Source organism: Capra hircus, chromosome 15, assembly GCF_001704415.2.
Source record: "Capra hircus breed San Clemente chromosome 15, ASM170441v1, whole genome shotgun sequence".
Taxonomy (NCBI): Eukaryota; Metazoa; Chordata; class Mammalia; order Artiodactyla; family Bovidae; genus Capra; species Capra hircus.
In genome coordinates, this window is record NC_030822.1 from 3270972 (window position 1) to 3288716 (window position 17745).

At 38.3% G+C, this 17745-nt stretch overlaps 1 pseudogene; it reads right to left on the reverse strand.

The window, feature by feature from the left end:
- LOC102191723 lies at positions 5619–16625 on the reverse strand (annotated as a pseudogene).

Below are 17745 nucleotides of genomic sequence, written 5' to 3' on the forward strand. Positions count from 1 at the left end.
CATACAGGTGATCATTATTTACCCATTATCAGAAATCATACTGGGTATAGACATACAGAATAAAACAGAATCCTAATTTTAGTTTCCTGTCCCTGATCACTGGACACAGTGTTATAATTATTGGAATTTTCAAATGCATGTCTTTAAAGTTACTCCCCCAATATATTCTCTGCTCAGACAGTAAAAAAAAGCCATATTGCATCACTGGGGAGAAGTGCAAAGTTTAGTGTTTTTACAAAGACTTGAAAGATGCAATGGTGAAGATCCTGATTCATCACCGTTAATTCCTCTGTCTGTCTGAGGGGAAAAGAATTGAAGATCTTCTAAGTGGAGATCATGAATGAAACAACGTTTACAGGTAGAGAAGTTGAAGTAAGGATGCAGGACTAATGACATTTGTTTTGAGAAGTAAAATTGAGGAAGTCCATTTGGAATAAAAATAGATTTATATACCTTTTGAAACAGTACAATTGAACAGCATCACACTAGCATTCAGTGGTTATAGCCTTTGAGGAATACCCAATGCATTGTGAGGTCATTAAATTTGCCAGAGAGGCTGAGAGATTGTCACATTTCATTAAATCTTCAAAGTCATAGACTAATCAGAAACTGAAACTCCAATACTTTGGCCACCTGATGCTAAGAACTGATTCAACTGAAAAGACCCTGATGCTGGGAAAGATTGAAGGTGGGAGGAGAAGGGGACGACAGAGGATAAGATGGTTGGATGGCATCACTGACTCAATGGACATGAGTTTGAGTAAACTCTGGGAGTTGGTGATGGACAGGGAGGCCTGGTGTGCTGCAGTCCATGAGGTGGCAAAGACTTGGACACGACTGAGTGACTGACTGAATCAGAAGATATCCTAAACCCCTTATGCTCACACATATGCACAGAACTCTAGCTGCACGTACATAAACTGGAGGCTCCACGAATGAGGTGGATGAAGTGACCTTCCTCCAGAGTATTAGTCAGCCTCCTTCCCCCCACACCAGACTTCATGTTCACAGGGCCCTTGTACAAAGTGGCCATAGCAGTTGAAATGAGTTCAACATGACCATCTTCTCACTTAGGCTAATTTGGTTAATATCGTTGTGAGTTGTCAACACGCACAGAGGGGCCTGGCAGATGGCGATGGTCCATAGAGCCACAAAGAGTTGGACATGACTGAAGTGAGTTAGCATGCATGCATGAGGTGCCAGCCAGGAAAAAAAAAAATCATTTCTGGTAAACCACTGGGTAACAGGATGGTTAGATCAGACAGCTTCCTAAGAGTTGCCAAGGTAATGACTTTCCTCTCATGAGTTATCACATATTGGGGGGATTCTTTGCTTTATATTTTTTACTGGCTTTTTCTTGTCAGCACCTGTAGATGTAGACAAAAATACTGCCTTTTTTATGACCGTGAGAGAGTGGGAGTGAAGTCGTGTCCCACTCTCTGCAACCCCGCGGACTATAGCCCACCAGGCTCCTCCGTCCGTGGGATTTTCCAGACAAGAATACTGGAGTGGGGTGCTGTTTCCTTCTCCAGGGGAAAGTGAAAGGTGCTCAGTTGTGTCTGACTCTTTGCAACCCCATGGACTATACAGTCCACAGAATTCTCCAGGCCAGAATACTGGAGTGGTTCGCCTCTCCCTTCTCCAGGGGATCTTTCCAACCCAGGGATCGAACCCAGGTCTACCTCATTGTGGACAGATTCTTTACCAGCTGGGCCACAAGGGAAGCTTTTATGACCAGGGTATGCATCAAACATTTCCTCTACTAAGAAGCACATTCCATGGCAAACTCTTCCAATCCACAGGAATAATTGATTTTACTATTTATACCATTATTCAGAAGCAATTAGCCTGAGAAATTCATGTCATGCTTATATGAAAACTCAATCATGGTTGTTGAGGTATATTCATGCTTTAAAACAGCAGTGAGTATATGACTTCATCTTCCCTTTATCAAGAATGTGCCTATTTATGAACCAAAGAGATGAGGATGTGGACCCTGTGGCGGTCAGGAAAATAAGCCTTTCAAAAATCCAAATGCAGACAGTATAATTGTCCAGATACTGGCTGCTGATCTCTGAACTGTACTTCCTTATCTGTATCAGAGGTCATGCCTCCCATAAGGTGCTCTGAGCTAATGACTGAGCCAGACGGGAACACCACTGCCTTCTTAGATACTAGACTCCTTTTAACACTAAGGACCTAATCATAGACTAAAGAATGCTGTCAGGTGATTTTGTCCATCTTTCCATCCATTTCTTCTTCCCTTGTGGTCATACTTGCATTAGATGGTGATAATCCTTGTATCACCTTGTATCAGGTGATAGTCCTGGCTTCTTCTCCATTTTCTCTGATACAAGCAGAGTATTTCCCTTAATAAAATCTTTGCACATATATAGCCTATGTTATTTACTTCTACAACATGAACTAACCAAATTGAATTGAATTTCCCTACTCATAATCTTGTACTCAGTTCATTTGGAAGCCTACATGGCCCAGGATAAAACACTTCCCCAGGGAAACACCTCATTGTTCTGATGAACTGGAATTTGGGTCTGCGCCTTGGCCATGGTGGACTCCTCATGCTTTATCTGACTGGGGTGTCTCTATTGAGAAAGGCAATTGATCCAGTCACCAGAGAGAAATTAGCAAATACAAAATGGGTCAAGAAGAATTGTGTTTTGAACCAAGGGGATTTAGCAATATATTTCTTAGCATCAATGTAGCCCTCTCTTTCAAAGAAAAGGTACCAACCAACGAACCAACAAACAAAACAAAACAAAACAAAACAAAAACCAGATGATTGAAAACTCAGATCTTGAAAACTAAGAAAATCTGGACAACTTGCAAGGTAACTCTTATTCAGCTGAGATGCTGAGAAAGATTGAATGGGCTATTCTCATGCAAGAGTGGAGATAGAGGTTTGCTTTGTAATTACAGGAGTGGAACTTGTATTGTGGTGGATAGTTTTGCAAATTTTAGATCCTGTCACTCACTTCCTTTTTCTTTCTTTCTTTTTTTTAAATTTTTAACTAGATATGAGACAATATAAATTCAAAACTCAGAGAATATGATTTGGAGGTTATCACAAGTACTGCTATCTAGAAGTCTAGAAGTGGTTACTCTTCATCCTGTGTTTTCAAAGAACATAAAGAGGGTTTTTTTTTTAATGTAAATACAAATTAATTTTAAAAATTAATTTTTTAAATTATAAAAGAAAAATAAATAAAAATTAAAAAAATCACGTAAATCCAAGTATTTTTGCATGGAGGAAAATGTTCACAAACAATTGTATTTACAAAACTGCTTATTAAAACTCACAAAACTAAAAGACACATTTTAGAAACTTTTAGACACATTTTAGAAAACTTTCTTTTAACACTTCATACTTCATTTGTGATTTGTGTAATAAAATTTCTTAGAAATGTATGCTATAATTTCAAATTAATGTTGAAGATCCTTCTGAATGCTTCACAACCATAGGGTGCAGGTGGAATGGTTCCAAAAATGAGTAAAAGTCTTACTGCCAAACTTACACTTTAGCCTATTCTAAAACATTTTAAAACACCAATGCCACATATTTCTTTAAAGTTTTATTATCTACCAACATATTTTTATGTCTTTTTAAGATCATTATTAGCTGTTCTTTACCTTCTTACTAATGACTTGATAATATCCTTCAGACTTGAAGTGAGATACAGTTGAGTTCTCTTTTCCACATGCAAAATATGTATGACTATACACTTAGGCCAGTGAAGGTTACCACATCTCAATATACATTGATAATTATTTGGAGAATCGGCCTTGGTTGCTTATTCTGAAAGGATTATAATAGGAGTTCCTGTCCAGATCTGTTTTTGCAGTGAAACGGGCTTCCATGATGGCTCAGATGGTAAAGCCTCTGCCTGCAATGCAGGAGACCCAGGTTCAACCCCTGGGTCGGGAAGATTCCCCTGAAGAAGGAAATGGCAGCCCACTCTAGTACTCTTGCCTAAAAAATTTCATGGACAGAGGAGCCTCGTGGGCTACAGTCCTTGGGGTCACAAAGAATCGGACACGACTGAGTGACTTCATACTCACTGATAAGAACGTATGTTACTAGGATGTTTTAAGAATAAGTTTATTGCATCTGCTTAACTTTCTGTAACTGACATTTCCCTGTGGAATGGTATGTTTTCTAGTTTCACTTTAAATTCCATTGACTAAATTTTTGCTGCTCGAATACACCAACTTGATCTGTTAACTTTACTTAAAAAAGAATATACATCGAACCTGGACTGGCGGATTCATGTTGATGTATGGCAAAGCCAATACAATACTGTAAATAACCTCCAATTAAAATAAGTAAATTTATATTAAAAATAAAATTAATATATCTTATACAATTAAACAATTATTAGTGGGTAATAGATATCATTTAGAAAATGACTTTGAGTTGGAAATAAATAATTTTTGGATTTAGAGCATTTTCTAAATCAAGCTTCTTGAAATTATACTGTTGGACACAGTCTCTCTTGGCTTACTTTGTGTTACAACTAATAGTGATTATATAGGTTGGATTACATTTCCAGGTAAATATGTATCACTGCCTGTGATGATAAGCTTTTCCTTTTCTGAGTGAAGCTGCTACATTTTGGGGATCACTTACATTTTGCTTTTTTTTCTTTTTACTGCTTTTAGCTATAGAAAGAAGGATGTATACAGATTTTATTGACATAAATTATATTAATATTGGTCTTACTTAAAAAATCAAAATTATGTTCATCTCATTTTTCCTTTCTTATTTGATCACTACACTTATATATTCTCTAAATAAAATTTCACTTCAGAATAATGTATACTCACAGATGTTTATTTCTCAAGCTGTTTATTCTCACTATAATTATTGTCATTATTTATTATAGTAACTGTCCTTTGGTACTCAAAATATCACGAATGGAAATAGAAGTCTGTGTATATTCACTACGAGAAAATGAAAGAGGAGCCCAGGGAGGTACATAGTGATTCACAAAAATCATATATATGGAAATTCAGCTGAACTTTTCTTCATTGAGTAACAAATGGGAGGTAAAGATTGAAAGAATATGCTTGCCGAGCATAGTTGTACTATTTTGTGGATGACTCTGGGTCATTGTTTTAGTGATTCTGGGGAAAAATACATAAAAATGCATAAGAAATTATGTTATGGGAATGGAGAGTGATGATTTCAACTAGCTACTATTTATAGGAAAATATTAAAGACTAAGCACTTTTGTTTCTATTTCTAGGGAAACCTGGGCCAATACTATTCAATGAACATCAGTCAGCCAAGATATTCACATGCTAAAGGATTGGACAGTTCTCTTTATGAATGCAAAATACATTTTTTTTTGTTTTATTTGCTTTTATTCTAGAGTAACATGAGATTTAATTCAAGTCTTTATATTTAAACTTTATCTCCTAGATTCCCCTAATTTTCTCATATCAAGTCTCTTGAATTGTCAGGTAGCAAGAATGCAAATTCTTTAGTTTGCTGTGTATAAATTCTTAGTTGTGATAGACAGCATGATGGCAGCTCTTCTTGAAATAGAGGAAACTTATCAAAAATTTTCCACATCTCCTTAGAAGGAGAGACTCTAGATTTATTTGAGGAGTTTTTTCAGAGCCTCTTTCACATCCTTATTCCTCAGACTGCAGATCACGGGGTTCAACACTGGGAACACTATGGTATAAAGCATAGAAACTGTTTTCTCCCTGTCCAGTGAATAGGTTGATTGTGGACGAGAGTAAACGTAAAGAACGGAGCCACAGAACAGGGTGGCGGAGATGAGGTGCGAGGAGCAGGTGGAGAAGGCTTTGTGGTGGCCCTGGGTGAGCGGATCTTCAGGATGGTGGCAGTGGTGAAGAGGTAGGGGACCGGGATGAGCACAGTAGGGGTGATGACGTTGGAGGCGAGGACACAGAACAACACAACCTGGTAGGCATCTTTTCTTCCACAAGCCAACTTCACAAGAGGTGGGATATAACAGAAAAAGTCATCAATGGCATTGTTACTACAGAAGTTCAAGGCAGAAGGTCCTTTGGTAACAATGAAAGCGTTAATAAAGCCACCAAGGTATGAGGCTGCTATAAAAAATGCACTTAGCCCGATGGGCATGACCGGAGAGTAAAGCAGTGGCTTTGAGATGGCCATATAGTGGTCATAAGTCATGGCAGCCACCAGGAAACACTCACTGTAGGCCAACCCTGCAGAGAAGAAGAACCGGGCTACACAGCCAACAAAGGAGATGCTCTTGTCTTCAGAGATGCAGGTTACTAGGATCTTCGGGGTGTACACAGAGGAGTACCAGAGATCCAGGAAAGACAGATTCCCAGTGAAAAATTACATGGGTGTGTGCAGTCGGGAGTCGTTACCAATCAACACCATGAGGGTGGCATTCCCTAGCACAGTCATAGAGTAGACATCAAGGACCACCACAAACAAGACCAGCTGCACCACAGGATCTGTTGTGGAGCCCACCAGGATGAGTTCCGTGAATGCTCTTCCCCATGGCTAGAGGAATCTCACCCAAGAGGAGAGAAAATGTGTTCAGGTTAAATCCCTGTGCTGAATACATAGAACTTATGATAAATAAAGGACATTGCATTATTGCCAAACCTTGAAGCCTAGGATCTAGTAACATAAGTGCTCATTTTAGAAAGAGCTAGCATTTGGCAGCAAAAATCACCCAGATTTACGACTAAAAGGTGACCGGCACATTATCATTTTTTAGTGTTTTTTGAGCAAACATCAGTTTGAATCAGGGAGGCCTAAACCGAATGTAATCAGGAGTTGTTTATAGACAGGGACAATGGGAGAGATTTTCGTAGAGATGACGTGGAAGCAAAGCAAGGAAATTATTTGAATGATCATAACTTAAGAGGCTGCCTTATTAGGAAAACCTACTAATAATTGGCTGTGTTGAGTTGTTCTTAAGTTTCATTTTCTCAGTTTCAAGTGAATTAAGTCTGCCTTTGGTTTTGGTTTGCTCACGTAGGCTGCCAAGGTATAAAAGACATCTAAGTCTGATGGCTTCCTCATTGAATGACTTTAACAATATTCAGTTCCAAATTTCTGTAGCTGGTTAATTAATTTTCCGTCTTAAGAAGGACTGATCAACCAAAGGAAGTATGGACTCATAATTTTTATTCTATTGTTATTTAGTCCTTTTTGCAATCAGTTTGCTTTTGTGCTACATGTGGGTTTCACATCTTAAATTGTTGTCTGTATCTGAAATACTGAATTTACCTATATTAAATGTATGTATTTTAAAAATCGAGTATTTCTCTTTTAGTGCTTTGATATGTTGGGACCACCTACGCTGCTGCTGCTGCTTAGTTGCTTCAGTCATGTCCGACTCTGTGCAGCCCTATGGACTGCAGCCTGCCAGGCACCTCTGTCCATGGGATTCTCTAGGCAGGAGTACTGGAGTGGGTTGCTATGCCCTGCTCCAGGAGACTTCCCAACCCAGGGATCGAACCCAGATCTCCAGCATTGCAGGTAGATTCTTTACCACTGAGCCACCAGGGAAGTCCAGGTCAACCTCTAGCCATTACAAATTTGTATCTCTTAATACTATCTACAGGTAGAAGAAATACACAAGATTATGAGTAAAAAAGAATATATGCAAAATTTTGGGGAAAAGTGTGTATCGGATCGGATCTGTATACATGTTCTACAATAAAAAATAGTGACCAACAATGATCTAAAGGGCCAATTTTGGATGTAATTTGTACAACTGCATAGATAATATAGGGCTAGAAATTATTGCATTGTTTCAGATTTTTATTCTTTTCCAAGTTTTTACTACTAAGGAGTTTTTTTTTTTTTCCTTTGTAGGAACAATTTGGCTAAAAATATGTCTTCATAATATGATCACGAAACTCAATATTGTATATGATAACATGGACATCTCACTCTCTTCAGGATTCTCTGCAGGCAGAATGATAAATTTTCTCTTGAAATGGATGTGTACGTGCTCAGTCGCTCAGTTGTGTCCTACTCTTTGTGCCCCCATGGATAGCCTGCCAGGATCTGCTGTCCATGGAATTTTCCAGGCAAGGATACTAGAGCAGCTTTCCATTTCTTATTCCAGGGGATCTTCCTGACCCAGGAATTGAACCCATGTCTCTCATGTCTCCTCTGTCTCATGGGTTGGCAGGCAGTTCTTTAACACTGTGCCACCTGGGAAGCCCCAAAAGTAATGATACTACTCACTATATTTTGAGAAACCACTCTTTGCAAAACTCCTTTCTGGGAATTTTACCTAATTGTCAAACAAGTGTTGAACATGGAATGTAGTTCCCATGAAAGATAGGAAAAGAGATTTAGGGCCATTAGTTAGGACACTGGTAGTTGCTAACTGGCTAAGGTATTATTCTTCTTAAATAAGAATACCATTTTGTGTTTGCCCAGGACACTGGTGGTTGCTAACTGGCTAAGGTATCAGTCTTCTTAAATAAGGATACAGTTTCGTGCTATAAACTTAATAATGCAGCTTTTGCCAATGTAATCACTTTTTTATATTTAGAGATGTTTCCTTTGTTTGGAATTCATCTCAGAAATGACATATGCCTTTATGTTGTCTTAAAGAATATCAAACTGAAAGAAATTTAACAGTTGTCATGTCTTTTGAAGTTTAAAAAATTTAAATAATCTATGTAACTTCATGCCTTTGCCTAAATTGTTTTTGAGATGTTAATAAAGTTGTTTCTTTTGCAAGTGGTTCCTGTTAGATGCTCGCTTATTAATTGTGCATTTATTTTTCCCCTTTGAATTTTTTATAGTTTAAAAAATTAATTTTTACTAGAGTATAGTTGTTTACAATATTGTGTTACCTTCTACTGTACAGCAAAGAGAATCAGCCTTATACATACATATATCTCTGCTTTTTAAATGTTTTTTCCCATTTAGTTCACCACAGAACATTAAGCTGAGCTTAACAGTAGGTTTTCTATTTTATACATAGTATCAATACTGTGTATTAATTGCTCTTTTTTTTGTTGTTTGTAATAATGAAAATGTTATTTCGCCTTGTGATCCTCTATGAATGCAGAAACTGTTATGGGAAATTAGTGAAGATATTTCACAAGAGTCCCTTTCATTAGCATTTATCCTATCTGAGTATGTTAACGACCATTGGACTGGTTGTGAGGGTCGAGTAACATCTTCCTCTAGCATGCAGACTAGACAACTTGCCTGAGGTTCTCTCAACGCTCTCAGCATTTGAATTGAACTGGATTCCAATCTATCTGTTTCAGAATCTTTATGTCAGTTTCTGGATGCCCAGCATTATAAACCCCTGCAACCCCTCAGGATTTCATAGCCTTGAAAAATAACTAACAAGTCAATAAAATAAAGTATGTTGATAATGGGGTATTATTTAGTAACAGAGTATTTTTTTTTGAGATTACAATTTTCTACTGAAAATTATCAGCAGAATTTTGGATTCTCATTCTCTCTTGAATTATGTGGAAGCTAAACAAAATATAAATTTATGTATACCATATATACATAAAAAGGTACACGCATTTTTATGAGTACCATTCAGTTCAGTCCATGAACTGTAGCACGCCAGGCCTCCCTGTTCACCATCTCCCGGAGTTTACCCAGATTCATGTCCATTGAGCTGGTGATGCCATTCAACCATCGCATCCTCTGCCACCCACTTCTCCTCCTGTCCTCAATCTTTCCCTGCATCAGGGGCTTTTCAAATGAGTCAACTCTTCGCATCAGGTGGCCGAAGTATTGGAGTTTCAGCTTCAACATCAGTCCTTCCAATGAACATCTAGGACTGATCTCCTTTAGGATGGACTGGTTGGATTTCCTTGCAGTGCAAGGGACTCTCAAGCATCTTCTCCAACACCACAGTTCAAAAGCATCAATTCTTTGGCACTCAGCTTTCTGTATAGTCCAACTCTCACATCCATACATCACCACTGGAAAAACCATAGCCTTGACTAGATGGACCTTTGTTGACAAAGGGATGTCTCTGCTTTTTAATATGCTGTCTAGGTTGGTCATAACTTTCCTTCCAAGGAGTAAGCGCTTTTTTATTTCATGGCTGCAATCACCATCTGCAGTGATTTTGGAACCCCCAAAAATAAAGTCAGCCACTGTTTCCACTGTTTCTCTATTTGCCATGAAGTGATGGGACGGGATGCTTTGACCTTAGTTTTATGAATTCTGAGCTTTAAGCCAACTTTTTCACTCTTATATTCATATATATACATATTAAAGCACAAGTGTTCACTGATATTTTTGTTATATGTTGATTACCTTTCATCTGTCCTTCCAAATTCATTTTCTACCTTTTTATCCTTCTCTTTGCTCTGGGATGTTCAATCATATTAACTGCATCTTGGGCTCCTTTATATCTACTTAGCACGCTACTTAACCAGGGGTTGCCACTGGCAGTGAAAAGAGTGAGGTCATGGAGGCTTTTCCCAGGCTCCTTTTTCGCAAAGATGCAACATCTCTGGAATCGACCATAAAGCCTGCCATGTGGCCCTTTGCAAAACTCTGCCTCCAGTGCACATAACCTCTTACTCTTCCTGCACAAGAGTGGAGACATCAGCTCTCAGAAGTTATTAGTTCTAGAGGAATCATACTGTTCCTTGAGAACTTCAAAACCATACGTATTCCTTTGTAGTAATCCCTTTATTAAGCCTTTTCTAAATTAACTAGTTTAAATGGACTTCTGTTACCTGCTAGGTTCATAACTGATATTGGTCTTAGAAGTAGTACAAGGAGATAAGCATTCAAGTAAAATTGAATTAATCATGTATTTGAAGATTAGAAATACAAATTCATTCCATCATTTTGATAAATAAGATAGTGGTAACCTATGGCAGCCAGTGGCATGAAATTTACTTAAATGATCACTAAGGTCATCATGAAATGAAGGATAGGTGAAGGTCAAGGCATTGAGAGGTCAATGTTACATATAAAAGATACATATAAATAAAGATTACACATAGCATGTAGTGAGTTGTCTCCTGCTGGAATTTAAACCTGGGTTATTCACCTGAATAAACAAACAGGTTGAAAGAAAGCCAGATTGCAGTCCATAACTCTCAGAAACAAGGTGGAATCAATTATCTAAGTTTCACAAACTCTCGATGGTAATGAAATATTCAGACATTTGTGGAAATGTTTCATGGATTAGGTGGTTTCTGAGGAATGAAGTAGATGAAAAAATAACTGAAGTGATATTTTTTTCTTCTAAAAAAAAAATTTATTATGGGTTAACAATTCTCTGCCCTCTGATGGATGAGAGTGAGAGGCTTGTGCAAGCTTCCTGATGGGAGGGACTTGAAAGTGGGAGTCAAAGTGTTAGTTTCTCAGTCCTGTCTCTTTGCAACCCCATGGATTATAGCCTGCAGGGCTCTTCCATCCATGGGATTTTTCTGGCAAGAATACTATAGTGGGTTCAACCCAGGGATTGAAGCCGGGTATGCTGCATTTTAGGCAGCCTGTTTACCATCTAAACCACCAGCGAAGACTTGATGGGAGGGACTGGCTTTGGGGAAAACTGGGTCTTGCTCTGGTGGTCAGAGCCACCCTCAGTGAATCTTTAATCCAATTTTCTGCTGATGGATAGGGCTGTGTTACCACCCTGTAGTTTGGCCTGAGGCCAAACAATCGTAGAGTAATGGTGACCTCCTCTAAAAGGACTTATGCCAGCAGGCCGCAACCCCCAGGACTGCTGCTGTCAGTGACCCTGACCTGGTGGCGGGCCACTGTTGACCCACACCTCTACTGGGTACTCCTGGACACTCACAGGCAAGTCTGGCTCAGTCTTTTAGGGGTCACTGCTCCTTTCTTCAGGGTCCTGGTATGCACAGGGTTTTATGTGTGCCCTCCAAGAGTCTGTTTCCCAGTCCTGAGGAAGTTCTGTGATCAAATCCCACTGACCTTCAAAGTCAGATTCCATGGGGATTCTCAGGCCCTTTGCCAGATGCCCAGGTTGGGAAATCTGTTATGGGACCTAAAACTTTCACAACAGTGTGAAAACTTCTTTGGTATAGTTTATCTCTAGTTTGTGGATTGCCTGCTCCTTGACTCTATTTTGGGGCTAATGGCGACCTCCTTCAAGAAGACTTATGCCACACTCTGTGCCTCCCAGGACCGGTGCTGCCAGAGTCCCTGTCTCCACGGCTGGCTACTACTGACCTGTGCCTCTGCAGGAGACCCTAAAACACTCACAGGCATGTCTGTCTCTGTCTCTTGTGGAGGTCACTGCTCCTTTCCCAGGGTCCTGGTACACACAAGGCTTTGTTGGTGCCCTCCAAGCATCTCTGGTGGGTATGAGGCTTGATTTTAAACGCTATTGTGACCATCCTACCATCTTCTTGTGACTTCTCCTTTGACTGTCTGTGTGGGGCACCTGTGGGTGGGTTGCCACTTTCTCATGTGTATGGTTGTTCAGCAGCTAGTCGTGATTTTGTGTTCTCACAGCTGAGTGCACATCCTTCTACTCCACCATCTTGCAAAGTTGTAGCACAGAGAACTCAAAATTCCCTTTTCAGAAGGATCCTGAAACTTAGTCAGTGTGTACGGTGTCTTCCCCAACAATCTTCTTGTGGATGGCTTATAGCCATTTATGACGGCAATCTTACTTTGAGAAAAGGGAATACACAGACCTCCTGTGGGTTATTGGTTCTTGGCTCTTACAAGCTCTTATTATCTCTGACAATAAGCTTCAGAGATGGAAATATATCAAAGGTACACTCTTGCCAGTGGTTCTAATAGAAACAGCCTGAAAGATAATTTTGGCTTGTATATACCTCTCAGGAGGTCCAATGGGACCAATCACATAGCTGATTATTACTTATCTAGACCAAAAAATCATATCATATATGAATATTCAGAATAAAATAGAATCTTCACTTTGCTTCCCTATCCTTGGCACTTGAAACTAGGATTGTCATTGTTAGAAGATTTGAATAAAAGTCCTTGTAACTACTTGCATTAGACACTCTCTACTCAGAGAGGAAGCAAAATGCAATATCACATCCCTGGAGACAAATACAAAGATTAGTGTTTCATCAGACCTTAAAATTATAAGGGTGAGGATCCTAACTTATCAGCTTTATCTCCTGTCTTTGAAGGGAAAGGACTGAGGTCTCCAAAGTCCAGGTCATGACTGAACAGGGTTTATAGGTAGATAAGTTGAAGACAGGGTGCAGGACTAGTTTTGAGAGATAAAATTAGGGGGTCAGTTTGGAGTATGAACAGATTTCTATCCCTTAACATTACAATTGAACAGGTTTGCACTAGCATTAACATTTGAGGGATAAACAATGCATTTTGCATTGTTTGTGCAAAGTTTGCAGAGGAGCCTGAGAAACTGGCATATTTTATTGAATCTTCAAGGTCATAAACAGTTCAGAAGATGTCCTAAACCCTTTATGTTCACACATATGTACACATTCTAGCTGTACGTGCTTTAACTGGTGGCTCCCACTAATCAAGTGGATGACCTGACCTGCTCTGTGAGTGTTAGACAGCCTCCTTCTCCACATACCCCAGCTCATGTTCATGGCACCCTTGTACGAAGTTGGAATGGGCTCAACAAGGTAATCTCCTTATTACTGCGGCTATATGGCTAATACTGCAGTTGGGTGTCCAAAATGCAAATTAGAGACCCCCATTATGCCTCTGAAATACTATCAATTCCTGGGAGGGTAGCAAGAAGATTAAATCAGACAACTTACTATAAATTAACAATTGCAGAGGTAATGACTTTCCTCCTGTGAATAGCCATATATTGGGGGATTTACTTCCTTTACATATTCATTTTCCTAATAGTTTATTTCTTCCCCGCCAGAACCTATAGATGTAGATTTACATAATGCCTTTTTTATGATTCTCCACCAAAAATTACCTCTACCAAGAAACACATTGAATGGCAGAGGAATAGTAACCATCTCTTCTAATCCACAGAAATAATTTGTATTAATATTTGTACAATTATCTGGAATTATCTGTCCTGATAAAATAATGAAATTCATTGCTAAATGCCCTGGGTTCACCCTATAATTTTATGTTTATGAAAACTCAGCCATGGTTGTTGACGTGTCTTCTGAGTCTGCTACAAACTTAAAAGAGGAGCATCTATATGACTCATCTTCCCTTAGCAGTTATGGATATCCTTATGAACCAAGAAGAGGGGGTGGGCGTGACCCACATGGGCCAGAAAAATAGCCCTTCACAGATCCAAGTGCAGACATTATAACTGTCCAGAGGCCCTGGCTGCTGATCTCTGAAGTGTATTTCCTCATTTGTATCAAGGTCCTGCTTCCCACAGGGTGGTCTGAGCTAAGGACTGAACACAGTAAGAATATGAATGCAGGCTCATCTCTGTTAGGTCCCAAACTCCCTTGATCACTAGGACCTTATGGTGATCTTGCTGAACTAACTCTGGCCTGAGCAATGCTCTAGGGTGCTTTTGTTCGTCCATCCTTCAAAAACATGCCTTATGTCTGTGACATTCCTTTCCTTCCTTCTTCCCCCCCCCCCCCCACCGGCTCCCTCTCCATCTTCTCTAACAGAGAAAGAGCTATTTCCCCTAATAGCATAGGTACATATTTAATTTCCCTTTGGTGTTTGCTCTGGGTCAGGAAGATCCTCTGGAGAAGGGAATAGCTACACATTCCAATATTCCTGCCCTGAGAATTCCGTGAACAGAGGAGACTTGCAGGCTATAAACCACGGGGTCACAAAGAGTCAGATACAATCAAGCAATTAACACACGCATTTGCAGGATTATGGCTCACACAGTTTCTTTTACTATGACATGAATTACCTCAATAAGAATTTGATTTTCCTACCCATAACCATACACTCAGTATACTTGGAAGTCTGCGTGTACAAGGATGAGATGCTTCCCCAGGGAAACACTCTCAGGTATTCTGGTCATTGGGAATTCAGGAAGCACTCTGGATTTCAGCTCCTCCTGCTGTGAACTGACAAGAATCATTCTTCTGGGCAGGGAGAATGATACCAATCACTAGAGAAAAATTAGCTGATGCTATAAAATGACACTGATAAGAATTATGTTTGAAATCCAGAGGATTTAGCAGTAAGAATTAGCCTTCTTTTTCAAAGGAAAAGTACTACAGCAAATAAAAACAAGATAATAAAAATACTCAGTTATAATAAAAATTGGACAATGTGCTAGGTAACTCTCATTCATATGAGGTACTGAGAAAGACAAGATGGACCAGACTCATGGAAGAACTGAGGTTAAAAGAGGTTTGCTTGGTAATTACAGCCATAGGAAGTTACAGTAGTAGGGAGGTTTATACATTTCAGCTATATAGATCCTGTTACGTCACTTCTCTTTTTCTTATTCTTTTCTGCATGTGAATAGAAAAGCCAAATAGTATCATTTTGGGGAATGTCACAAGTCCTACTATCAGAAGTGCCCACTGTTTACTGTCTATGCATTGAAGGGCCACTGTAGATAATTTTTAAATATAAAACAAGTCAATCCAAGAGAATACTTTTGTTGTACGGAGAACATCCATAAATATATGTACTTTAAAATGTTTATTAAAATTCATAGACCCAAACACACAATAGAAACTACTTTAAGATTTTAGACTTCATTTGTGATTTGAGTAATAAAATTCCCTTAGGAAACTATCGAGTTTTTAATTGAAAGTCGCTCAGTTGTGTCCAACTCTTAAGGACTCCATGGACTGTATAGTTCATGGAATTCTCCAGGCCAGAATACTGGAGTGGGTAGCCTTTCCCTTCTCCAGGGGATCTTTCCAACCTAGGAATCTAGCCCCTGTCTCCCACATTGCAGGCAGATTCCTTACCAACTGAGCTATCAGAGAAGCCACTTTAATTCAAATTGATATGGAGATTCTTTTGAATACTCCATGACCATAAACTGCATATGAAAAGCTCCCAAGAGTGCTTAGAAACTTAATGTCAAACTTACATTATTCCAAGGCATTTTCTAAATTATCAGTGTCATGTGTTTAATTGCAGTTTTATTCTATTTTTAGATATTTTTTGTCTTCCTAAGATTATTGCTAGCTGTAGTCTGTCTTCTTACCAGGGTCTTGTTAATGTTATTTAGAGTTGATTTTGGAGTTGAGTTCACTTTTCTATACACAAAATATTTTAAATATACACTTAGACTGGTGAAAGGTACAGTATCTGTTACATATTGATAATTATTTGGAGGATGGGACTTGGTTGTTTCTCCTAAATGGATGAAATTATCTTAGAAAAGGAAATTTTCATCAGTAGTTAAATATATTTTTCTGTACTTAAATGTTAGGATTTATAATACTAGGATATTTAAGAATAGGTTTACTATACCGGTTTTACTTTTTGTAACTGATGTGTCCTTCTAGGATAATAAATTTTCTATTTTAAATTAACCAACAATAAATAATTGATTTTCTGCCACTATAATACATCAACTAAATCTTTTAATTAGTTAAAAATATAGTTTATAGGAATTTTATGATTAATAGTGAGAAATAGAGACCTCTTTTAGGAAATGAGATTCTGGGTTGGCGCTAATAGCTTTCCTTTCTGGAACATTGTCTAAACCACGAATCTTGAAATTGCACTGTGGGTCCATGTTTCTGCTGCATTCCTGTGGGTTACAGGTGGCTGGGATTATATCCCTTGGATTTAATATTTAGCTTAGTATGCATTACTTTCAGAGCTGATCAGTGTTTCCTGCTCTTAGAAGACTTCCTGCAATCCTGGGGAATACTTGCTTAAATTTCACTTTTTTTGCATTTTTGTTGTTGTTAATGCTTATAACAATAGAAACAAGGTCATTATTCACTTTTTAATTAACAAAAATTACACTAATATTATCTCACTTTTAAAAGTCAAAAGTATATGCATCTCATCATATTTCATCTTTTGTTTGATCACTTCTTGTATATATTCCTTCTTTAACTTTTTCTTTTGGGTAATGTTTACTCATGGAGATAACTCTCAAGTTGTCTCACATCACTATAGTAATTATTATTATTATTATTGTGTAGTGATGCTCAGAATATCCTAATTTGGAGGCAGATAGCCTTGTAGGTTCACCCATTTAATTAAAATAGAAGCCCGGGGAGATATAAAGTGATTCACAAGTATGCTACTTATAAGAAAGTGACCAAGTTTTCTTTATTGAGGAACATGTAAACAGACAAGTAGCTTGGAGAGGTCATGCTTCCTGAATTACAGTTGTACTGAGTTATTTGTGGGGTATCACTGGGCCTTTGTGCTAACACTTCTGGGGAGAAAAAGGACATATAAAAATGCTTTGGAAATTCTGCTCTAGGAATAAAAGTTATGATTTTAAGGGTTGAGTTATATGAAAATATTAAAATGTAATTCAATATATTTCTTATTTTAAGGAAATAATTATTGGATACTATTCTCCATACATATGTCAGTCAATCAAAAACATTGTCATTCTATAGTAGGCTATTCTGTCACTTCATGAGATAAAAGACAGGTTTTGGTTTTAATTTTTTTGCTTGTTTGCAACCTATAGTAATATAAAATTCAAAGCAAATGATTATATTTTGTACTTAAATTTTATCTCTTAAATCACACTTCTTTTTTTTTTTGCATCTCAGGTCTCTTTATTTGGCATGTACAAAGGGTGCAAATTCATAAACTGGCACTATAAAGATTCTTGATCCTAAAGGAACACAATGGCAGCTCTTCTTGAAATACAATAACCTGCTCAA